At 45.3% G+C, this 24,447-nt stretch overlaps 1 long non-coding RNA gene across 1 annotated transcript; it reads left to right on the top strand.

The window, feature by feature from the left end:
- Nucleotides 1-24,308, top strand: LOC124506768 (uncharacterized). The gene is made up of 4 exons (XR_006960874.1): nt 1-86; nt 1,369-1,506; nt 23,920-23,969; nt 24,089-24,308. It is a non-coding gene; the product is annotated as an uncharacterized LOC124506768 (long non-coding RNA).
- The last annotated feature ends 139 nt before the right edge of the window (nt 24,309-24,447 follow it).

Raw genomic sequence — 24,447 nt, forward strand, 5'->3', positions numbered from 1 at the left:
CCACATGGATCAGACCTTGTCAAACAGGCAGCTCGGGGCTGCCCGATGGGCCCGGAGAGAAAGCCCAGAGCCCTCTGATGCCTCACGTGAGTACAGCGCTTTGCAGTTCACGTGGCCTCTTTCTCCTGGGCAGCAGCTTCTGCGGTCCGTGACACCGTTCCCATCTCAGAGATGAGAAGTCGGAGTGTAGGCTTTTCTTGAGGTCTCTGGTCTTGAGCCTGGATTTTGACCAGGCCTTGTGACCCCAAACCCTGAGTCCTGTCCAGTTCACACGGATGTGACTTCACAGCACAAGGGAAGGTCCTGTGCAGCCCTTCGTGGCGGAATATGCTGTTTGAACTTGGCTGTGCCTTTGCCTGAGCTCAGCATTCTGAGTGTTGCGACATGAACAGCCTTCCGGCCCCAAGCGGCCAGAAGCAGCCGCCACGCCCTGCAGAAGGCACCACCTCCAGTTTGAAAGTAGACCCACGTGCCTGAGGTGCTGTGGTCTCCTGTCGGGCAGCCAGCAGGCCTCCGCACCTGCCAGGGGGTGGCGGGGAGCAGGTCCCCGCAAGTGTGCACGGGGCAGTCACGGTGGGACCGGGGAGCCGCCCCCAGAGAAGACGGGAGAGTGGTGAGCGTCTGTGTGGACTCACCTGCGTGGCTCCAGAACCTTCCGTCAGCTGGTGCTCAGGGCTCTCTGCAGAGGCCTGCTTGCTTTGGAATTGGCGCGTGAACCAAAACAGGATTTCTGGAAGGAATCCTTCCTGTTCCTCAAACCTCCTCTTTCCCGCCCTGGCCCTGGCCCTGGCCAAGCAAGGTCTGCCAACTCCCAAGTTGTCAAAGTGCCCTCTCCACCTGTCCTATGGGGCACTTGTCCCAGTGGCTCTTAAATTCTGGTGAAGTGGAGACACTTCTTTCGTTCCTGAATGGGAAGATTCAGTGTCTTAAAGTCTGTAGTCTCCAAATTATAAATTCTGTGTAGTATCACACTGATTCTGAAGTTATTTAGAAGAGTAAATGCACAAAAATAGCCAAGAAAAAACCTTTTAAAGGTTCTCAGAGAAGGTTTGCCCTTCTGGGAATAAAAATACGTTTCAAAAAAAAAAAAAAGCTGCAGAAATTAAAATAAATGGTGTCTGGGAAGGAAAACCCAAAAAGGTCAGTGGAAGGAAAATAAGGAATTGTCACTATGATACTTTAAATCAGCAGAAAGGATGCGCTGATAATTCAGTATGTGGTTTGAGTATAACTCGTCCCCATATTTAAAAAAAAAATAAATTTCTCCTCATATCAAACATAAAATTAAACTCTAGAGAGATTAAAGACCCATGAAACTATCAGAGTATCAGGATGCAATGTAAGAGAATTTTGTTTTTAAATCTTCAGATGGAGAATATCATCCTAAGCAAAGACGTGGAAGCCGTGAGGGAAAGGCTGACGCACAGATCACCAAGGGCAGGGGCCGGCGGGTACGGGGACACAAGCCCAAAGCAAAGCTGTCGACCTGGAGAAAATCATTGCAAGGTATAGACAGAGAAAGAGGTAAGAGCCACAAAATACAATGAGCAGCTGCAAATTAACAAGAAACAGACGACGCAGTAGAAAAATGGGGAGATGACCACAGGTGCTTCACAGAAAACAAATGGTCCATGAATATGTGAAATACACTAAACCTCACTGGGAGTTAAGGAAATGCAGATTGAGGGGCGCCTGGGTGGCTCAGTCGGTTGAGCGTCCGACTTCGGCTCAGGTCATGATCTCACGGTTCGTGAGTTCAAGCCCCACGTCGGGCTCTGTGCTGACAGCTCGCAGCCTGGAGCCTGTTTTGGATTCTGTGTCTCCCTCTCTCTCTCCGCCCCCCCCCCCACACTCTCTCTCACTCTCAAAAATAAATAAACATTAAAAATAATAATAAGGGGCGCCTGGGTGGCTCAGTTGGTTGAGCGTCACGATCTCGCGGTCCGGGAGTTCGAGCCCCGCGTCGGGGTCTGTGCTGATGGCTCAGAGCTGGAGCCTGTTTCAGATTCTGTGTCTCCCTCTCTCTCTGACCCTCCCCCGTTCATGCTCTGTTTCTCTCTGTCTCAAAAATAAATAAACGTTAAAAAAAAATAATAAAATGCAGATTGAAACAGGAAGGTAGCATTCTCACTAATGACATCAGCAAAAAAAAAAAAATTCAAGTTTTCATTTTAATTCCAGTGTAGTTAACATGCAACGTTGTGTTGGCTTCAGGTGTGCAGTGGAGTGACATAGTAGGGTGACATGTTCGTCACAAGCGTACTCTGAGTCCCCCCCTCTGGCAGCCACCACTTTGTTCTCTGTAGATAAGACTCTGTGTCTTGATTTGCGTCTCTCCCTCTTTTTTTCCCTTCGCCCATTTGTTTCGTTTCTTAAATTCCACACGTGAGTGAGTGAAATCGTATGCTATTTGCCTTTCCCTGTTTTAGCATCATACTCTCTAGCCCCATCCATGCTGTTGCAGAAGGCGGGATTTCATTCCTTTTAGGGCCGAATAGTACCGCTCTGTGTACGTATACATACTCCACATCTTTCTTCTTCATTCATCGGTCTGTGAACACTCAGGCCGCTTCCATAATTTGGCCGTTGTAGACAACGCTGCTATGAACCGAGGTGCACGTATCCCTTTGAATCAGTGTTTTTGTATTTGGGGGGTAAATACCCAGTAGTGCGATTGCTGGATGGTACAGTAGTTCTATTTTTAAGTTTTGGGGGAAACTCCATACTTGGCTGCACCAGTTTGCATCGCCATCAGCAGTGCAAGAAGGTTCCTTTTTCTCCACATTCTCACCAACACTTGTTGTTTCTTGTGTTTTGATTTTAGCCATTCTGACAGGTGTGAGGTGGGGTCTCCTTGTGGCTTTGATTTGTATTTCCCTGATGATGAATGATGGTGAGCATCTTTTCATGTGTCTGTTGGCCATCTGGATGTCTTTGGAAAAGTGTCTGTTCATGTCTTCTGCCCCTTTTTTGATTGAATTACTTGTTTTTTGGGGTGTTAAGTTATAGAAGTTCTTTATATATTTTTGACACTAACCTTTTATCTGTCGTTTACAAATGTCTTCTCCCATTCCATGGGTTGTCTTTAGTTTTGTTGATCGTTGCCTGTGCTGTGCAGAAGCTTTTTATTTTGACGTAGTCTCAATAGTTTATTTTTGCTTTGTTTCCCTTGCCTCAGAAGACAGATCTAGAAAAATATTGCTACAGCCAATGTCGGAGAAATTACCACCTATGTTCCCTTCTAGGATTTGTATGGTTTCAGGTCTCACATTTAGGTCTTTAATTCATTTTGAATTTATTTTTGTGTGCGGTGTAAGAAAGCGGTCCAGTTTCATTGTTTTGCATGTAGCTGCCCAGTTTTCCCAGCGCCATTTGTTGAAGAGACTTTTTCCCACTGCGTATTCTGGCCTCCTTTGTCAAAGATTCATTGATTATAAAATTGTCGGTTTGTCTCTGGGTTTTCTAGTCTGCATTGATCTGTGCGTATGCCGGTGCTGTACTGTTTTGATTACTATGGCTTTGTAATACAACTTGTGATGCCTCCAGCTTTGTTTTTCTTTCTCAAGATTGCTTAGCTACTTGGGGTCTTGGCTCCAAAGTTTAGGATTGTTTGTTCTAGTGCTGTGGACACTGCTGGTGATGCTTTTGGGGGGATTGCATTAAATCTGCGGATTGCTTGGGGGAGTGTAGACATTTTAACAACGTCTGTTCTTCTAGTCCCTGAGCGTGGGATGTCTTTCTGTTTCTTTGTGCCGCCTTCAGCTTCTTTGATCGCCAGTTTATGTTTTCAGAGTGCACATCTTTCCCGTCTTTGGTTACATTTATTCTTAGGTATTTTATTGTTTTTGGTGCAGCTGTAAATGGATTGCTTCCTTAATTTCTCTTTCTGCTGCTTCATTATTAGCGCATAGAAAGGCAACAGATTTCTGCACATTGATTTTGTGTCCTGAACTCATTTATCAGTTCTAGTCGTTTTTTGGTGGCATTTTCAGGGTTTTCGACATGTAGAATCAGGTCATCTGCAAACAGTGAAAACTTGACTTCTTCCGTACCAATTCGGATGCCTTTTATTTCTTGCTGTGGCTAGGACTTCGCATGTTATGTTGAGTAAATGTGGTGACAGTGGACATCCTTGTCCTGTTTCTGACCTTAAGGGAAGAGCTCTCAGTTTTTCCCCATTGAGTATGATGTTTGCTATGAGTTTTTCACGTGAAACCTTTACTATGTTGAGGTACATTCCCTTTAAACCTACTTTGTTAATTTTTTTTGTAGCTTTTTTTGCCATAAATGAACGTTGTACCTTGTCAACTGCTTTTCCTGCATTTATTAAAATGATCATACGGTTTTTATCCCTTTCTCCCATTGATGTGATGTATCACATTGATTTGCAAATATTAAACCACCCTTGCACCCCGGGAACAAATCCCACTTGATTGTGGTGAATGACGTTTTTAATGTATTGTTGGATTCAGTTTGCTGGTATTTTGTTGAGGAATTTTGCCTTTATGTTCATCAGAGGTACTGGCCTGTAGTTCTCTTTTTTTGTGGTGTCTTTATCTGGTTTTGTTATCAGGATAATGTGGGCTTCGTAGAATGAATTTGGAAATTCTTCTTCCTCTTTTTTTTTTTTTTTTGGAGTAGTTTGAGAATGGTAGAATTCATCTGTGGAGCCGTCTCGTCCTGGAATTTTGCTTGTTGGCAGTTTTTTGATTACTGACTCAATTTCATTGCTGGTAATCAGTCCGTTCCGATTTTCTATCTCTTCCTAATTCTGTTTTAGTAGAATATATGTTTCTAGGCATTTATCCATTTCTCTACATTGTCCAGTTTGTTGGCATAGAATTTTTCATAATAATTTCATATAATTGTATATGTGTGGTGTTGATTGTTATTTCTTTTCTTTCACTTATGAATGTGTTTATTTGAGTCCTCCCTTCCTCCCCACCCCCCCCACCTCCACCATGGGCCCTCCCCCCCCACCTCTCTTTTTTGGGTTTATCAATTTTGTTGATCTCTTCAAAGAACCAGCTCCTGGTTTGTTGATCTGTTCTGTTGTTTGTTCAGTTTCTATGTCATTTGTTTCTGCTCTAGATTAGCAAAAAGTTTGACTAACAGCAGCCTTGCCACAATGTAAGTCTCTCAAGAGCAGTAAATGTTTGTCCTTTGAGTCACAGCTTTGTCCCCAGCACGTAGCACACTGCCTGATATCTAGTAGCCACTCAATAAGTAATTTTTAAAAATTTTTTAAAAATTGTGCTGAAATAAACAACATTTGTCATTTTCACTATTTCTAAGAGTACAGGTCAGCATAGTTGAGCACGTCTGCTTTGTACCTTTCGATGCCATCATCTTCAAAACTTCCCCATCTTGCGCAACTGGAACTCTGGCGCATGAAACCCTAGCTGCCTGTCCCCTCCCCCCACCCCAGCCCCTGACAACTACCTTTCTGCTTTCTGTGTCTGTGAATTTCACTGCTGTGGGGACCTCAGATTAGAATCATGAAGTATTTATCCTTTTATGACAACTATTTTTAAATGAAGCAATGAACTATTGTGAGTAAAGATAGGCAGCAAAAGATTTTTAAATTACTTTCCAGTTACACTGAGATATAATTGACATGTAACATTGTATCAGTTTGAGGTGTCCATGATGATTGGATACATGTATCAATTGTGAAATGATCACCACAGTCAAGTTCACTAATGTCCATCACCTCACAGTTATAAAACATACTTTTTCCTTGTAATAAGAACTTTTAAGATCTTCTTTCTTAGCGACTTTCAAGTATATGAAGCAGTATTACTAGAACTCATTTCTTACAAGTTACAAATTGAAAGATTGTAACCCAGACCCTCCAACCCCACCCCCATGTCTGGCAACCTCATCTGGTCTGTTTCTATGAGTTTAGTTTTTTAGATTCCACCTAGAAGTGAGATCACACAGTATTTGTCTTTTTTCTGTCTCATTTATTTCACTTAGCATAATTCCCTCAAGGTTCATCCACGTTGTCACAAATCCTTCATTTTTTATGGCAGAATAGTATCCCATTGTATGTGTGCGTGTGTATGTATATTATGTATATATATATCACATTTTCTTCATTCATTGTTGGACACGTAGATTGTTTCCATGACGTGACTATTGTAAATATGCTGCAGTAAACACAGGGGTGCACATACCCCTTGGGAAGGTGACATCATTTCCTTTGGATGTAGACCCAGAAGTGAACATAGTAGATCATATGGTAGTTCTATTTTTAATTCTTTGAGGAATCTCTATACTGTTTTCCTTAGAAGCTGCACCAGTGTGCATTCCCACAACTGTGCACAGCGGTTCTCATTCTCCACGTTCTCACCAACGTTGGCCTCTTGTCTTCCATGATGAATCCTTCAAGGCAAGAGATGACCTCTCATTGTGGTTTGGGTGTGCATTTCCCCAATCATTAGTGATGTTGAGCACCTTTTCATATACCTGTTGGCCATTTGAATATCTGGGGAAAATGTCTGTGTAGGACTTTTGCCCTTTTTAATTGATTTTTTTTTTTTTTTTGCTATCGAGTTTTATGTATTGCTTACATTTGTTTAAATTGAGCCTTATCAGATGGGTGGTTTACAAGTGTTTTCTCCCATTCTATAGGTTACCTTGTCACTTCATTGATGGATTTTTGTTCTTCTGTGCAGAAGCTTATTAGCTAAATGTGGGCCCCCTTGTTTATTTTTTTTTATTTGCATTTTAGGTGTCCTATCCAAAAAAAAGAATTATTGTCAAAGCCAAAATGCTTCTCTCCCCTCTGTTTTCTTCTGAGAGTTTTGTGGTTTCAAATTAAGTCTTTAGTCAAACACTTTGAGTTAATTTTTGTGAGTGGTATAAGCTGTAGGTTGACTTCTTTACATGTGAATTTCTAATTTTGAAAAGACTATATTTTCTCCATTGAATATTGTTGACTTCCTTGTCAAGTATTAGCCAATGGTATGCGTGTGGGTTACTTCTGGACTCTGAGTTCTGTTTAATGGGTCTGCATGTCTGTTTTTATGCCAGTCCTATAGTGTTCTCATTACTCGAGTTTTGTAACAGCTTGAAATCAGGGTGGGTGATGCCTCCGGCTTTGTTCTTTCTCAGGGTTGCTTTGGCTTCTCAGTGTGTTTCGTGCTTCCATACAAATTGTTGGACTGTTTGTTCTCTGGGATTTTGATAGGGATTGCATGGGGTCTATAGATGGCTTTGAGGGTAGTATGTGGACATTTTAATAATACCAGTTCTTCCAATCCATGCACATAGGGTATCTTCCCAGTTATTTGTGTCTCCAGTTTCTTTCATCAATATCTTATCGTTTTCAGTGCCGAGATCTCTGACCTCCTCAGTTAAAATTATTCCTAAGTATTTTATTGGTTTTGATGCTTTTGTAAATAGGATTATTGTCTTTATTTCTTTTTCAGATAATTTTTGTTAGTGTATAGAAACAGTAATGGTTTTGTGTATTGATTTTGTATCTTGCAATTTTACTGAATTCATTGATGGGATTTAATAGTATTTTGGTGGAACTTAGGATTCTGTTTCTGTAAAATTGTGTCATCCGCAAATAGAGACAATGTTGCTTCTTTCCAATTCTGATGACTTTTATTTATTTTTCTTACCTGATTGCTCTAGCCAGGACTTTCAAAAACAGATACTCTCAAACAGACACATAGACCAATGGAATAGAATAGAGACTCCAGAATTGGACCCACAAATGTATGGCCAACTAACCTTTGACAAAGCAGGAAAGAATATCCAATGGAAAAAAGACAGTCTCTTTAACAAATGGTTCTGGGAGAACTGGACAGCAACATGCAGAAGAATGAAACTAGACCACTTTCTTACACCATTCACAAAAATAAACTCAAAATAAAGGATAAAGGACCTGAATGTGAGACAGGAAACCATCAAAACCCTAGAGGAGAAAGTAGGAAAAAACCTCTCTGACCTCAGCCGCAGCAATTTCTTACTTGACACGTCTCCAAAGGCAAGGGAATTAAAAGCCAAGATGAATTATTAGGACCTCATGAAGATAAAAAGCTTCTGCACTGCAAAGGAAACAATCAACAAAACTAAGAGGCAACCGATGGAATAGTAAAAGATATTTGCAAATGACATATCAGACAAAGGGCTAGTATCCAAAATCTATAAAGAACTCCCCAAACTGCACACCCGAAAAACAAATAATCCAGTGAAGAAATGGATAGAAAACATGAATAGACACTTCTCTAAAGAAGACATCCAGATGGCCAACAGGCACGTGAAAAGATGTTCAACGTCACTCCTTATCAGGGAAATACAAATCAAAACCACACTCAGATATTACCTCACGCCAGTCAGAGTGGCTAAAATGAACAAATCAGGAGACTATAGATGATGGCAAGGATGTGGAGAAACGGGAACCCTCTTGCACTCTTGGTGGGAATGCACACTGGTGCAGCTGCTCTGGAAAACAGTGTGGAGGTTCCTCAAAAAGTTAAAAATAGACCTACCCTATGACCCAGCAATAGCACTGCTAGGAATGTACCCAAGGGATACGGGAGGGCTGATGCATAGGGGCACTTGTACCCCCATGTTTATAGTGGCACTTTCAACCATAGCCAAATTATGGAAAGAGCCTAAATGTCCATCAACTGACAAATGGATAAAGAAGATGTGGTTTATATATACAATGGAATACTACTTGGTGATGAGAAAGAATGAAATCTGGCCATCTGTAGCAACGTGGAGGGACCTGGAGGGTATTATGCTAAGTGAAGTAAATCAGGCAGAGAAAGACAGATGCCATATGTTTTCACTCTTATGTGATCCTGAGGAACTTAACAGAAGACCATGGGGGAGGGGAAGGGGGGAAAAACGTTTCAGAGAGGGAAGGAGGCAAACCATAGGAAGCTCTTAAACACTGAGATCAAACTGAGAGTTGATGGAGGGTGGGGGAGTGGGGGAGTGGGGAAAGTAGGTGATAGGCATTGAGGAGGGCACTGGGCATTGCATGGAAACCAATTTGACAATAAATTTTATATATATATATATATATATATATATATATATAAAATTATATATATATATATACACACATATATATACACATACATGTATACATACACACACACACACACACACATATACAAAAGTAACTGTCAAAACATAAAAAAAAGAAAAAAAGACATACTCTCTTACATGTTATGTGGGTAAATGAGACCATTTGGAAATACCTAATCCAAATTTAAAGTTCATGTTTAAAAAGTGAACTAACCATTCTACTTCAGGAGCAATTCCTTACAAAAATACTGATTTATGCACAAACATACGAGTTACAAGGATGTTCTTTGTAGCATCTCTCAGTGTAAACTTTTGTTGAAGGAAAATACTGGCACTAAGACGTTCAAGAATCATAAGCATGGGGATCTGTGGGTTTTTACAAAGTGAACGAACATACAGGATCCCTCCTACCTTCTCCTAGTCGCCACTACCCCACCCAAGGGTACCTCAACTTGGACCTTTCGCACTGATTCCTTTTGCCTATTTTTGACCTTTATGTAAATGGAAATCACATAGTGTGTTCCCTTTTTATGTCTGGCTTCTCGCAGTCAACGTTGCGTTAGGAAGGGTTCATCCATGTGAGTGCGTGTAGTAATAAGAAATCTGTTTTCATTGTTGTATAGAATATTTATATTATATGAATATGCCACAATTTTATTTTTTCATTTTACTATTGATGGACATGTTTCCATTTGGGGGATATTAAAAATAGTGCTGCGGGGGTGCCTGGGTGGCTCGAGTAAGCATCCAACTCTTGATTTCAGCGAAGGGTATGATCTCACAGTTCATGAGTTTGAGCCCCACGTCGGGCTCTGCAATGACAAGGCTGAGCCTGCTTGGGAGTCTCTCTCTCCCTCTTTCTCTGCCCCTCCCGTGCTCTCTTTCTCTGTCTCTCAAAATAAATTAATAAACTTAAAAAAAAACAGTGCTGCTCATGGAAACTTTGCAAAGTGAAGGATATGTCTGTTACCTTGATTGAGGTGGTGGTGTATTGGGTGTGTGTATATGTCCAAACTTGTCAAGTTCTGTACATTAAATATGCAGTTTTCTGTATGTCAGTTATGCTTCAATGAAGCTAGTAGAACCCAATGCTGTTATTAGCATGTTTTTTCATGTGACTCAGTATACATGTGCACATTGCTGTGGGGTGTGCAGCTGGCACTGGGATTGCAGAGTCATAATGTGCAGCTTTACTAGGTCCTACCAAAGAATTGACTAAAATAGTGGTACCGATTTATACTCACACCAGCAGTGTGTGAGAGTTCCTCTTGGTTTATGTATTTGCCAAAACCTGGTATTACCTGATTTACCATAATTAGCCCATTCCGGTAGAGGGTAGTCATTCCTCTTTGTGGTTTATTTTTCATATCCCTGGTGATAAGTGAACTTTAGGATCTTTTTTGTGTTTATTGATTATTTCTGTGAATTTCCTGTTCAAGTCTTTTGTCCATTTTTTTTTATTAAGCTCTCTGTTTTTTCTTATTGATATGTGGGACTTCTTTATATTCTGAGATGAGTTCTCTGTCAGGTATCTGCCTAGCAAATACCTTCTCCCACTCTAAGGCTTGTGTTTTCATGCTGCTGAAGTTACTGTTTTGAAGAACAGAATTACTTAATTGTAAGGTGGTCCAACTTAACAACTTATGGTTGAAGCTTTTTGTGTCCTATTTAATATATCTTTGCCTGGCATATTTATAAACATACTCTCCTGTGTTTCCCTCTGGAAACTTTATCTGCTACATTCAGCCACAGATCCATCTGGACTTGATTTTTCTGTATGGTGTGAGACAGGGGTTAAAATTCTGTACAGGAGGCTTAGTTAGCCACTTGTTGGCCCAGCCCCACCTGGTCACGTGTGGGTCTGTCTCGGGACCCTGTGTTCCATTGGCTTGGACTTTTGAGCCATCCTTGCATCAGTAGTACTCTCCAGTTTAAAGTAAGTCTAGATAGTTTGTGGTCTAAGTTTTCCAGTTTCGTCTTTCTTCAAGATTACCTTGACCATGCGTGGACATCTGCCTGCCCATATAACTTTTAGGTTCAGCTTGTTCTTTTCCACAACGCTAAACCTGCTGATATTTTTATTGTGTTTAATCTACAGATAAATTTTGGGAAAATTTACCTCTACTTTATTATGTTTTTAAGCCCACAGAGCATATCCCTCCAGTTATTTAGACCTTTAAAATATTTCTCAACTCTGTTTTGTGGTTTTCTTTGTACCAGTTTGGAACAATTTCTACTCAATTTATCCTTAGATATTTGATGTTCTGCTACCATCGTAAATGGTACCTTTCTTTAAAAAATGGTATCTTTAACAGTTTTATCTTCTCCTTTTTGTTGCTATACCATTGTTTTTAACAGCACAGAAAGTGAAATGTTCTCAGTGGTGGGGGCAGATTAAATAAATGCACTTCCTTCTCTACAGCCAGTAGAATAAATGGAGTGGACCCCATGTACCAACAAGGGGAAGATTATTGGGGAAACATGATGCAGAACATATAAAAGCCATGCTCGGTGTTGCAGTTTTTTAACTATATGGAAATGGGTATCTTGTGAAGTCCTTTGAACAAGGTCTAGAAAGCCTGACAGCTGTTTGGTAACAGTGTATCACCAGGGAAGAGGACTTCAGGCAGAGCTGGGGTGGAGGAGAATTATCTCTTCCTTCGTCTCCATGTGCATGACTTTGATTTTTACAACAAGCTTGGGTTACAAGAGCAGGTACAAATGGATTCTTACCTGCTTAATCCCTGTCTTGCTGTTGGCCCAGGACCTGGCCCAGCCCACGGTGAGACCGCCACAAATACTCCAACAGAGCTGATGTTCTGGAGTTTCCTTGGCCTCTGGGGGGCCGTGGGTCTCTTGCAGGCCTTCTGTTCTTTTTTTGTTTGTTTGTTTTAATTTTTTATGTTTTTTAATTTATCGCGGAGAGAGACAGAGCGTGAGTGGGGGAGGGGCAGAGAGAGAAGGAGACAGAATCTGAAGGAGGCTCCAGGCTCTGAGCCATCAGCACAGAGCCCGACGCGGGGCTCGAACTCACAAACTGCGAGATCATGCACGACCTGAGTCGAAGTCAGGTATTTAACCGACTGAGCCACCCAGGTGCCCCAGCAGGAGTTTTTTCTTGTCCTGTCACTTTGAAGAGTGTATACCACAAATTAACACAAAAAAAAATATGTGTTCAGAGCAAAACCACACTGGATGACAAAACCTGGGCTCTCAAGGGCCAACAGGGAGAGATACTAAACCACATATCCTGAGCATAGAAGCAGGTGCCTCAGTCCAAGGGTCCTGGAAAGTTTGGTTTGCGAGCGCTGAGGGTGCTGGGGCTACAGCGATGATCCAAGCAGACAAGCCCCCCCCCTCCTCAAGGGGCTTATGCTCTAATGGATGACAGTATGGAAGCCAGTTGAATGTGTGGGTAGTAGGGAGAAACACTGAGTAAAAGAAAGAGGGAGAAGGCATGTGGGTGGTGGTTGGGGTAAGGGTGTTAATTTCAGAGCAGGCAAGGACACCTCAGGGTGCAGGACCTGAGTTGGGGGAGCACAGCAAATGCTTGTAGTCCATACCCTGGAGCTGGGGCACTTGCGGGGGGTGGGTTGGTGGAGAGGAGGGGACTGTGGGGCTGACTGTGTACATCCTCGAGGCCACTGGGAGAACTCCAGACAGAATGCGGTGAAGGTGGTCTGCCCCGAATTTAGGAGATGCTCTGGCAGCTGTGCTGAGAAAGATGGGGGTGGGGGGGAGGAAAAGCAGAGGGACGTATTGGGCCACTGGTGTCTCGAGCCAGAGCAGCACAGGTGTGGCTCAGACCAGGGTGGAGAAGTGGGATCGGCTGAGATTTCGGATATCCAGCTTAATGACATAAGTTTTGAGGAAATTTAATACGCAGGACTGTGGCGTTTAAAAAGTAGGAGTATTCTGGAATGTTCAGAAAATAATAAAACCATTTTATTTTTTTAATGTTTTTATTCATCTTTGAGAGAGAGAGACAGAGTGCGAGTGGGGGGAGGGGCGGAGAGAGAGAGAGGGAGACACAGAATCCGAAGCAGGCTCCAGGCTCCGAGCTGTCAGCACGGAGCCCCACACGGGGCTTGAACTCACAAACTGTGAGATCATGACCTGAGCTGAAGTCGGACACTCAACCGACTGAGCCACCCAGGCACGCCCAATGAAGCCATTTAAAAAAGCCATCCTTGGGGCGCCTGGGTGGCGCAGTCGGTTAAGCGTCCGACTTCAGCCAGGTCACGATCTCGCGGTCCGGGAGTTCGAGCCCCGCGTCAGGCTCTGGGCTGATGGCTCAGAGCCTGGAGCCCGTTTCCGATTCTGTGTCTCCCTCTCTCTCTGCCCCTCCCCCGTTCATGCTCTGTCTCTCTCTGTCCCAAAAATAAATAAACGTGGAAAAAAAAAATTCTTTAAAAAAAAATAAAAAGCCATCCTTTTGAAGGCTGCTTTTTCTCTTCAAGAAAATGTAACTTCTGGAAATTACCTTCGATGAGGAACCCAGTGTGTATGCTCCGCGGGGGACCAAGGGCAGCTTCAGAACAGCCCAGGCAGAGCTGGGGTGGGGCGGGCTGGCTCACCGGGGGTCACGTGAGGCATCACCTCACCCCAGGTAGGACCCAGGCTGTGATCTGGCCTGTGTGGCCTGGAGATGCGGAGTAGGGGCCCCTGTGACACCTTGCCTCCTACAGCTTGTGGACACTAAGTCCTGGGGAGCAGCAGGTGGGAGGAAGACGAGGGCACGTGTGCAGCACCAATGGCTCTCGCACTCAGCTGGGACTCGAGTCCCAGCAACGTCCTCGAGGAAACGTGGTTTCCTCAAAAAACCAAAAGCCTGAAGACTGATTCTCCATGGAATGTTGATTTTTCTTCTTCTGCTCTGATAAAACCACAGGACTTCTTTATGACAGCTTTATTGAGATAATTCACGTACCTTAAAATTTACCCATTTAGGGGCACCTGGGGGGCTCGGTCAATTAAGCATCCGACTTTGGCTCAGGTCTTGATCTCACAGTTCATGGGTTCGAGCCCCGCATCGGGCTCTGTGCTGACAGCTCGGAGCCTGGAGCCTGCTTCGGATGCCGTGTCTCCCTCTCTCTCTGCCCTTCCCCTGTTCACAGTCTGTCTTTCTCTGTCTCTCTCTCAAAAATAAATAAACATTAAAAAAATTTTTTTTTTAATTTCCCATTTAAAGGGTACAATTAAGGTGCACCTGGGTGGCTCAGTCTCTTAAGCCTGACTCTTGATTTTGACTCAGATGAGGATCCCAGGGTCATGGGATCGAGCCCTGCTTTGGGCTCCACGCTGAGCATAGAGTCTGTTTAAGATTCTCTCTCCCTGTCTCTCTGCCCCTCCCCCACTGGTGTGCACGCGTTCTCTCTCTCTCTCTCTCTCTCTCTCTCTAACTCTGTCTCAAAAGACATAAAAAATAAATAAAATGTACAATTTAGTGGTTTTGACCACAGTCAATTTTAGAACATTTTATCACCTCAGAAAGAATCTCCCCTCATGTTTCTTTAGCTAATCACCCCCTCTCGCCCCGTGTTTGCCGCTCTCAGCAGTCACTCATCTATTTTCTGTTTCTGTGATTTGCCTGCTCCGGATGTTGCATATAAATGGAAACTTGGTTTTTGGGGATCAGCTTCCTGCACTTAAGCATAATGTTTTCAGGGGCGCCTGGGAGACTCAGTCGTTTGAGCGTCCGGCTTCGGCTCAGTCATGATCTCACCGTTTGTGGGTTCTAGCCCCGCATCGGGCTCTGTGCTGACAGCTCGGAGCCTGGAGCCTGCTTCGGATTCTGTGTCTCCTCTCTCTGCTCCTCCCCCACTTATACTCTGTCTCTCTTTCAAAAATGAGCAAACATTAAAAAAAATAATAAAAAACGTCATGTTTTCAAAGTTCATCTGTGTCCCCTTTACAACTGAATCATGTTCCAATGTGTGGGCGCACCACAATTTTAAAATCCATCCATAACGGACTTTTGGGTTATTTCTACCTTTCGGCTGTTACGGTTATGCTGCTGTAAACATTGGCATGCACAGTCTGTGTGTCAACGCAGAGTTCGTGTCCCTCGGGTACGTAAGTAGGAATGGAAATACTGGGCCACAGGGGGAGGGCTCACCCCTCTGAGAAGGTGCTGGTCTGTGGAAAGCGGCCGCCCCAGTTTCTGTACCCGCACCAGCAGCGTGAGGGGCCAGGCTGCCCTGGGACTTTGAGATCCTGGCTGTCCTGGTGGGCGTGAAGGGGCGCCTCCTTGTGGTTTTGACCTGCGTTTCCCTGGTGACTGATGACGTCGAGCCTCGTTTCGTGTGCTTGTTGGCCATCGGTGTGTCTTCTGGAAAGAAATGCCCGTTTCTGATCATTTGCCCTTTCAAACGGAGTCACTTGTCCTTTTACTGCCTGTGTCTGAAAGCATTCTTCACACAGTCTGGATGCAGGCGCCCCTTCAGATACATGATTTTCAAGTAGTTTCTCCCATCCTGTGGGCTGTCTTTTCGCGGTCTTGATGATGTCTTTGAAACACAGATACTTTCCGTTGAGCCAAAGTTCAGCGTATCTGTTGTTACTTCTGTGATTCGTGGTTTCGGTGTCACATCTAAGATGCACACCACGTCCACTCCATCGCGCACACAGTTGCCAGTTCACATGACAGCTGTTGTCAAATCTGAAGCCCTGGAGACACCCCTGTGTGTTCTTCTCAGGGCTTCACGGTCTTGGCTCTTACGCGTAGGTCTTTGATCTGCTTTGGAGTTACTTTTTGTATACGGTGTGAGGTAAGATCCACTTCCGTTCTCTGTGTGTGGCTCTCCAGTTGTCCAGCACTGTTTGCTGAAGAGACCGTTCTTTTCCCCTTGAATGGCCCTGGTACCCTTGTCAAAAATCAGTTGGCCGTAAATACACAGGGTTATCTCTGGACTCCCAGTTCTACGCCACTGATCTGGGTGTGCATCCACTACTACACTGGCTTGATTTCTGTCTTTCCTCCTTTCTTTCCTTCCTTCCTTCCTTCCTTCCTTTCTTCCTTTCTTTCCTCCTTTCTTTCCTTTCTTTCTTTCTTTTCTTTCTTTCTTTCTTTCTTTCTTTCTTTCTTTCTTTTTTTTCTTTCTTTTCTTTCTTTCTTTCTTTCTTTTCTTTCTTTCTTTCTTTCTTTCTTTCTTTCCTTCCTTCCTTCCTTCCTTTCTTTCTTTCTTTCTTTCCTTTCTTTCTTTTCTTTCTTTCTTTTTTCCTTCCTTTCTTTTCTTTCTTTCTTTCTTCCTTTCTTTCCTTTCTTTCCTTTCTTTCTTTCTTTTCTTTCCTTCCTTCCTTCCTTCCTTCCTTCCTTCCTTTCTTCCTTTCTTCCTTTCTTTCCTCCTTTCTTTCCTTTCTTTCCTTTCTTTCTTTCTTTTCTTTCTTTCTTTCTTTCTTTCTTCCTTTCCTTTCTTTCCTTTCTTTCCTTTCTTTCTTTCTTTCTTTCTTCCTTTCTTCCTTTCTTTCCTCCTTTCTTTCCTTTCTTTCCTTTCTTTCTTTCTTTTCTTTCTTTCTTTCCTTCCTTCCTTCCTTCCTTCCTTCCTTCCTTTCTTTCTTCCTTTCTTTCCTCCTTTCTTTCCTTTCTTTCCTTTCTTTCTTTCCTTTCTTTCTTTCTTTCTTTCTTCCTTTCTTCCTTTCTTCCTTTCCTTTCTTTCCTTTCTTTCTTTTCTTTCTTTCTTTCTTTCTTTCTTTCTTCCTTTCTTTCTCTTTCCTTCCTTCCTTCCTTCCTTCCTTTCTTTCTTTCCTTTCTTTCTTTTCTTTCTTTCTTTCTTTCTTTCTTTTCTTTCTTTTCTTTCTTTCTTTCTTTCCTTCCTTCCTTCCTTTCTTTCTTTCTTTCCTTTTTTTCTTTTTTCCTTCCTTTCTTTCTTTTCTTTCTTTCTTTCTTTTTTTTCTTTCTTTCTTTCCTTCCTTCCTTTCTTTCTTTCTTTCTTTCTTTCCTTTCTTTCTTTTCTTTCTTTCTTTTCTTTCTTTCTTTTTTCCTTCCTTTCTTTCTTTTCTTTCTTTCTTTTTCCTTCCTTTCTTTTCTTTCTTTCTTCCTTTCTTTCCTTTCTTTCTTCCTTTCTTTTCTTTCTTTTCTTTCTTTCTTTCTTCCTTTCCTTTCTTTCCTTCCTTTCTTTCTTTCTTTTCTTTCTTTCTTGCTTTCTTTTTTTCTTTCTTTTCTTTCTTTCCTTCCTTTCTTTCTTTTCTTTCTTTTTTCTTTCTTTTCTTTCTCTCTTTCTTTCCTTCCTTTCTTTCTTTTTTCTTTCTTTTCTTTCTTTCTTTCTTTCTTTCCTTTCTTTCCTTCCTTTCTTTCTTTTCTTTCTTTCTTTCTTTTTTCTTTCTTTCTTTCTTTTCTTTGTTTTCTTTTCTTTTCTTTTCTTTTCTTTCTTTCTTTCTTTCTTTTCTTTCTTTTCTTTCTTTTCTTTCCTTGTAGTAAGTTTTGAAATCAGGAAGTAGAGTCCTCCGACTCTGTTGTTCTTTTATGAGAGGGTCTGGTTGTTCTGGGTCCTGTGCCAGTACCATATGAATTTTAGGATCCGCTGGTTGGTTTCTAGAAAAAGCCAGTGGTGGTTCTGACAGGGGTTGCCTCGAATCTGTGGACCATTGAATCTGCAGCTGGGAAACATTGTCATCCTGACGATACTGTCTTCCAATGGTGAACATGCGGTGTTTTCCCATGTATTTAGGTCTTTAATTCCTTCCGATAATAAAACCACAGGTCTTTTTGAAAGCTGCTTGAGTGCATCAGAACAGCTGATCTTCTCAGAATGCCTGCCCTACCAACTCCCTGTGAGAGCAAAGTGCAGAGGCCCCACCCCGTCCAGCAGTTTGGCGGAGGGGAGCAGGTTTGGGTTCTGTTCTACCCCGTAGCAGCCTCCTGCCTCCCGCGGGCCTCGGCCCTCAGCAGCCTGCCCAGGCAGATGGGTGCTCGTCACCCCATCTCCTTGCTCCTTCTGTTCAGAGGGCCTGGGTGTTCTCCTGACGTTGGTTTTAAGCAGCCCCTGGTCGCAGCCAGGGAGTCCTGCCTCAGGGTGCCCTGCCATCCTGACTGGCGCTCCTACACGTGTAAGAGGGAGTCACTTGATGTAGCACACGTATGTCCACTGCTCTCAGCTCAGCTTCCTGCATTGCTGTGGCACCTGTGTTACAGATCAGGTGGCCACACACATATGGATCTGTTTCCGGACTGTATTTCATGAAGTTGTCTCATCTTGCCTTCATACCAAACTGTATTGCTTACTATGGCCTAAGAGACCTTGTTTGGGTAGTGTTAGGGACTCTGAATACTTGTCTCCCCAGATCCATATGTTGAAGCCCTCCTGCCCCACCCCCACCCCCAGCAGTGTGATGATATTTGGAGATGGACCTTTGGGAGGTGATTAGGTTTAAATGAGATCATGGGGGTGAGCCCCCTGTGATGGGAGTCGTGCCCTGTAGGAGCTGAAAGCCCTTCTTCTGTCTGTATGTGAGCACAGGGAGAAGGCAGCTGCCCACAAGCCAGGAAGAGGCCCTCACCGACAACCACACCTGTCGGCACCTTGTTCTTAGACACGCAGCCTCCAGAACTGTGAGTGTTCAAGCTTCCCACTCCCTCCCCATTGCCTTGGCTCCTCTTGGGTCATTTGCGTTCCTGTGTAAACTTCAGAATCAGCTTATCAGCTTCAAGTAAAGAGCCTACTGGAATTTGACATTGAGACTGAGTCTTTGGCCATTTTAGGGAGAATTGGCATCTTTGCAACACGTGATCTAACAATCCATGAATATGTTATGTGCCTCCACTTAGGAAGATTTTAGAAATTTCTCAACAATTGTGTGGTTTCCTGGGCAGACATCTTGTACAACATTGGTAGCTTTCTTCTTGGGTATTTGGCATTTTTTATGGTAATATAAATGGTATTAGTTTTTAAAGTTCCGTTAACTGTGATGGTTGTAGAAATATGGTTGTTACGTTGACCTTGCATTCATCAGTCATGCTAAATTTCACTCATTGAATTTAATGCTTTTTAAGTTCTTTTGGATTTTCTTATGACGCTGATTTTAAAATAAGTTTTCTCCCTCATTTGGTCAGAAATTGTTTGGTTGCTAGCAGCAGAAATCCCTTCGAGGGAGTTCAAATAAAAGTGAGGTCAGAATCAGGCCCAGGGGATGCTGGGAAAGCCAGGAGCAGGGAGTCCAGCCGGACTTTGTGGAAATCTCTCCCTCGGGCTCCACCTCCCTGCGAGCCTCTGGGCACCCGTCCTCAACCCGGCCCTCTCTGATCGTCGGCCAGCTTCTGGGTCTCTGACCACCTGTGGCATCAGTCTCAGCTGTACTTCCATGGGGCTTTGCAACACGGTTGACCCCGGGACCTCCAGTGTGGTGTGCACGCTTCCTCCCCCCACCTGCACCGACCGTTGGTCCCTCTAGAACTTTACTATTTTTTTCCAAATATATATTATTGTATAATATTATATATATTATACATTTGCTTTCTTGCCTTCTCTTGATCTAGAAATTGGCAATTTTGAATTATATGTACATTATTATCTTCCTGCTTCACCTTAATTTTATGCCATTAGTGTAGTTTACACCATTTCATTAAATATACTTTAACAGCGTGATCTTAATGGCTTAGTAGAATATATAATATTCGTTATACGGCTATATCATAATTCAGTTAATGATTGTTATTTTTAGGTATTTAGGTCCTTCCTGGGTTTTTAAGTACATATTTACTGCAGCGAATAAGCTTGTGCTTAAAGTCTTGCCTCATCTCTGATTATTTCCTTAAGATTGATTCCTACCAGTGGAATTAGTGTGTCAAAGGATATGAACATTGTTAAGTCTCTTGATATAACGTCGAATTGATTTCTAGAGGGTTGTACCCACTCACTCCTCTATCGACAACTCTGAGAATGCCCATTTCTCCACCAGTAGGATTGAGATCAGCTTGTAAGTAAAATCCTTTCTAATTTAATAGATGAAAAAAAATTCTTCTCATTATTTTGATGTGCATTTTTGAGTCAGGTTGACTATATTTTCCTAAGCTTATCCATCACTTGTGTTGTTCCCTTGTGAACCGACTGTGAATTTCGCCTGTTTTTCTTCAGGGTATCTAGTCTTATTGACTTGCAGAAGCTCGTTGTATATTGAGATGCAAACCCTTTGTTGTAATTGTTGCAAGTTTCTCTCTGTCTCTGCTGGTGGCCCCGGGCCCGCACCAGCCTCGGCTCTGCTGGCCTGTAGTACCAGTGCAGGGCTCAGTGTCTCGTGGATGGAAACACAAGTTTCGGGCTTCATCAGAGCTAGTGAGTCGCACCCCACTGTCAGGGTCTGAGTGAGGGTCTGTCCACGGTCCCAGTATCAGCACAGCAGTGGGCGTGGTCTGACGGGGCGGGGGTGGGGGATGCCCATGCTCCCCTCTGACATTCATTTCTTTTCTGGCCAACACCTCCGACTTCGTTGTGGCTCATTCGGACCCTGCTAGCCAAACCATTAGGGACCGTCTTTCCCTCTGCTTCCTCATCCTGCTCCTCAGTCGCCCATAACAGAAGCTTTTGCTAAGCCCAGGCTGGGGTGGGGGAGTTGGCTGAGGACTCGAGCCTTACAGCCCAGTCCTCTGGCCCTGCCTCCTGGGGGCCTGCCTCAGTGCCCCTTCCTGTCCCCCTCCTGTCCCTGCACCACGTGAATGACTCCTGCACTCAGCCCCTCTGCCCCTGGTTACACCGCAGATGCCGTGTGGACCCCAGGGGCACCCAGTGTGCACAGAGACATCTGAGCCTCAGGGGACAGGGGCCGGACAGGCCACTTCCCAGCTTCTGGCCTGGTTGGGTCAAGCCCTGGGTGCAGCACATGTCCTTCCCGAGGTTGGAACTCCCCAGGGGGCACAGTGGCTCTCTTCCCTCCAGATGGTCAGTGTCTCTCTCGCTTTCTGCCCCCACTCCCTCCCTGCAGGTGTCGGCAACCTCAGTTAGTGGAAAGAGCAGGGTTTGGAGACTAGAAACTTCTTTAGACTCTGGCCCTGGTCCTTCCAGCCCTGTGACTTCAGGCTGGTCATGTCACCTCTCCAGACCACAGTTTTGTCACCTAAGAGGAGGAACTGGCCCCGTGGGATTGCTAAAATGACCTACAAACCCCCAGGTCCAGCAGGTGTTGGGGGGGGGGCAGTGGCCAAAATGACCTACAACCCCCCCCAGGTCCAGAAGGTGTTGGGGGGGGCGGTGGCTAAAATGACCTACAAACCCCGAGGTCCAGCAGGTGTTGGGGAGGGGCGGTGGCTAAAATGACCTACAAACCCCGAGGTTCAGGAGGTGTTGGGGGGGCGGTGGCTAAAATGACCTACAAATCCCGAGGTCCAGCAGGTGTTGGGGGGGCGGTGGCCAAAATGACCTACAAACCCCCCCCAGGTCCAGCAGGTGTTGGGGGGCGGTGGCCAAAATGACCTACAACCCCCCCCAGGTCCAGCAGGTGTTGGGGGGGCGGTAGCTAAAATTACCTACAAACCCCCCCCAGGTCCAGCAGGTGTTGGGGGGGCAGTGGCCAAAATGACCTACAAACCCCCCAGGTCCAGCAGGTGTTGGGGGGGCAGTGGCTAAAATGACCTACAAACCCCCCCAGGTCCAGCAGGTGTTGGGGGGGCAGTGGCTAAAATGACCTACAAACCCCCCCATGTCCAGCAGGTGTTGGGGGGGGGGGGCGTTGGCTAAAATGACCTACAAACCCCGAGGTCCAGCAGGTGTTGGGGCGGTGGCCAAAATGACCTACAAACCCCCCTATGTCCAGCAGGTGTTGGGGGGGGCGGTGGCCAAAATGACCTACAAACCCCCCCAGGTCCAGCAGGTGTTGGGGGGGGCGGTGGCTAAAATGACCTACAAACCCCCCCAGGTCCAGCAGGTGTTGGGGGGGCGGTGGCTAAAATGACCTACAAACCCCCCCAGGTCCAGCAGGTGTTGGGGGGGCGGTGGCTAAAATGACCTACAAACCCCCCCAGGTCCAGCAGGTGTTGTGGGGGGGGACGGTGCTTGTGTGCTGTCCAGAAATGTGTGGCATACTCAACTCACTTCAGAGATTACATTTTAAAAGGGTATCTCCAAGGACTCTTGAGTCAGGAATGATGTTCACTTTCCTCCTGAAGTTGTGCCTACCCTGACCTTGCCCTGGGCCGGGCCTGGTGCCCAGCGTAGGATGAGAGGTTGAGGAGGGCACGGCTGTGTCTTGTCCTCAGGAACCTCGAAGTCCACCCAGCATATGATGGGAGAGCCCCTGGGAGGCCAGCAGCAGGTGGCCTTGGGTAGCTCCCAGGTTGGGGGGCACACGGGGCAGGCCTCCCTCAACTGGCCTGAGAGAAAGGGGAGACCTCGCCCTGGGGCGAGCATTTGGGCTCAGAACGGATGGCTGAGTAGGAATTAGCCAGGTATCACCGTGGCCCCAGATCACCAGCTGTTGGTGGATAAGGCCTGGACACTCCCTGGGGCGCCGTGCAGGTGTGGCCCAGAGCCGGTTCGGGACGTTGGTGGGTACGAACCAAAACTTCCTACGCTGCCAAGAGAAAGTGTCTCGTGGGCCATGAGTGGCTCACGAGTGCAGACCTAGAAATCACCGTGAGTCCCCAGGTTAAGCCATGGCTGGCTTCCAAGTTCAGCGGTGCCAGCTCCTGTCGGGGGTTCCCTTCGCCAGACCTGGGCGGGGGCAGAGTCAGAACGGCCTGAGTCTGCTCCCGTCTGTCCCCGGGCCAGGGGCTGGGAGCTGTGTGCACACTGGCTCCCAGCGCCGGACTGGCAACTTGCTCTCTGTGAAACTGGGAAATGACAAATGACCAAAAAATCAATTTGTAATCTGATTGGAGGTTTCTGATTTCCTCTGATGAGTTTAAATTTCATTAAAAGCAACCTTATTCCAACATAAAAGGAATCCTTGAAGGGTAAAACAGGGGATTGTCTCACCGAGCATAAAGCCTCCCGACTCTTTTGTGTGATGTATTCATCGCATTAATTGTGAGGGCCAACCTGCCGTGTCTGTTAGAAGCTGTGCTGTTATCAGGGCCCGGGATCGGCCGGGCGCGCTCGGAGCACAAGGACTCACATTCAAAACTCGCTCTTTGGCGTATTGGCACTTGAGTTATCAACAACTCCTCTTATCTGCTGGGAGGGGGCTCGCGGCTCGGGGGGACAGAAGCCGCTACAAATCGCCACCCCGGCCGCCCCTCTGCATTCTCCTAATTGTATGTATTCTCTGGAAAAAAATGATCATCACGGCCTCTTGTCTTGATGAGAAATTGACATTTTCGGAGGACTTCTCTGGGCGCTCCGAGCGAGGAGATAAGGCTGAGTTGTTTTAAAGGAGAGTGGCCCGTCTTTCCTTTCAGGGGCCCTCTCTATTGCTCTCAGTGACCCACTTGATGAGTATGGATTTCGCGAGGCCTTTTTCAGCATTTGAACTATAAAAGGTTCAGAATGACACCACCCCTTATAGACAAAAGATAACCTTGCCCTTTGAATATATTGATTCTTTATTAACTAGGCTGTTTAATGCAATGAAATGAGGCATTAGACGGAAGCCCATTTCAAGTGCTTTGAATAATCTTTAAAAGCTTGAAAGACCTTAAAAGGCGGCCTGACAATAATTGGCATACATCTGGAGAGAATGCGGTTCCTGCTTCTGATTCGAAACACAAACATGAAACAATTTCTCCCCAGGTTGTAGGGCCTGGGGAGCCGGCCCTGGGGAGGCGGCCCTCCCCACCCCCCCCCACCCCCCGCCGCCCAGGCGTGAGGGAGGAGGGGACTCTGGTCCCCAGCCCCACCCCCAGCACCTTGGGAAGGAGCCCAGGGGGAGGCGGGAGGGGGGGCGGCCTGCAGCCTTGTGCCCCCTGAGCCTCCTTTTCTTTGCTGTCTCTTTAAGGCTGAAACAAGAATGCAGTCAAAGGAACCTGTCAGTGACAGGAGAGAAAGGTATTCACAAGTTTCTTTATGTTTTGAATAATTGTTTCCTGTTTTGCTCAGCAGAACAAGTAATTAAGATGACATTTGTGAGTACTAATTTGGATCACACTTATGTGTATGTGTTACAGAGCTGCAAGCCAAAACATGCAAAACCAGCCTTTCATTGAGGAGAAAATGAAAAATACAGAATGAAATGAAGGGGAGTTTCAAGAACTTGCAGGAGCCGAGCTTCCTGTGCAAATGAGAAGCCCGGGGCAGATGGCGCCCTCGTTATCCTCGTTATCGTTGGTGCCCATGCTGGTGGAGGCAGACCGGCCGCAGTGCAGAGGGTCCGCTTTCCCGCTGCCGTGGACCCGGAACCGCTTGGTGGCATCCCAGGTGGGACCTCGGCCGGCACGGCCATCTGGTGCCCTGGTGCCTGCCCGCCCATCCCGAGCCCAAAGCCGGTTCTCACCCCGGCGGCCCCGTTGGTGGGGGTGGAGGGAGG

The sequence above is a fragment of the Lynx rufus genome, unplaced genomic scaffold, assembly GCF_022079265.1.
Source record: "Lynx rufus isolate CCGP_SWC_20201006 ecotype Redwood Valley unplaced genomic scaffold, mLynRuf1.p SCAF_11, whole genome shotgun sequence".
NCBI classification, from domain to species: domain Eukaryota; kingdom Metazoa; phylum Chordata; class Mammalia; order Carnivora; family Felidae; genus Lynx; species Lynx rufus.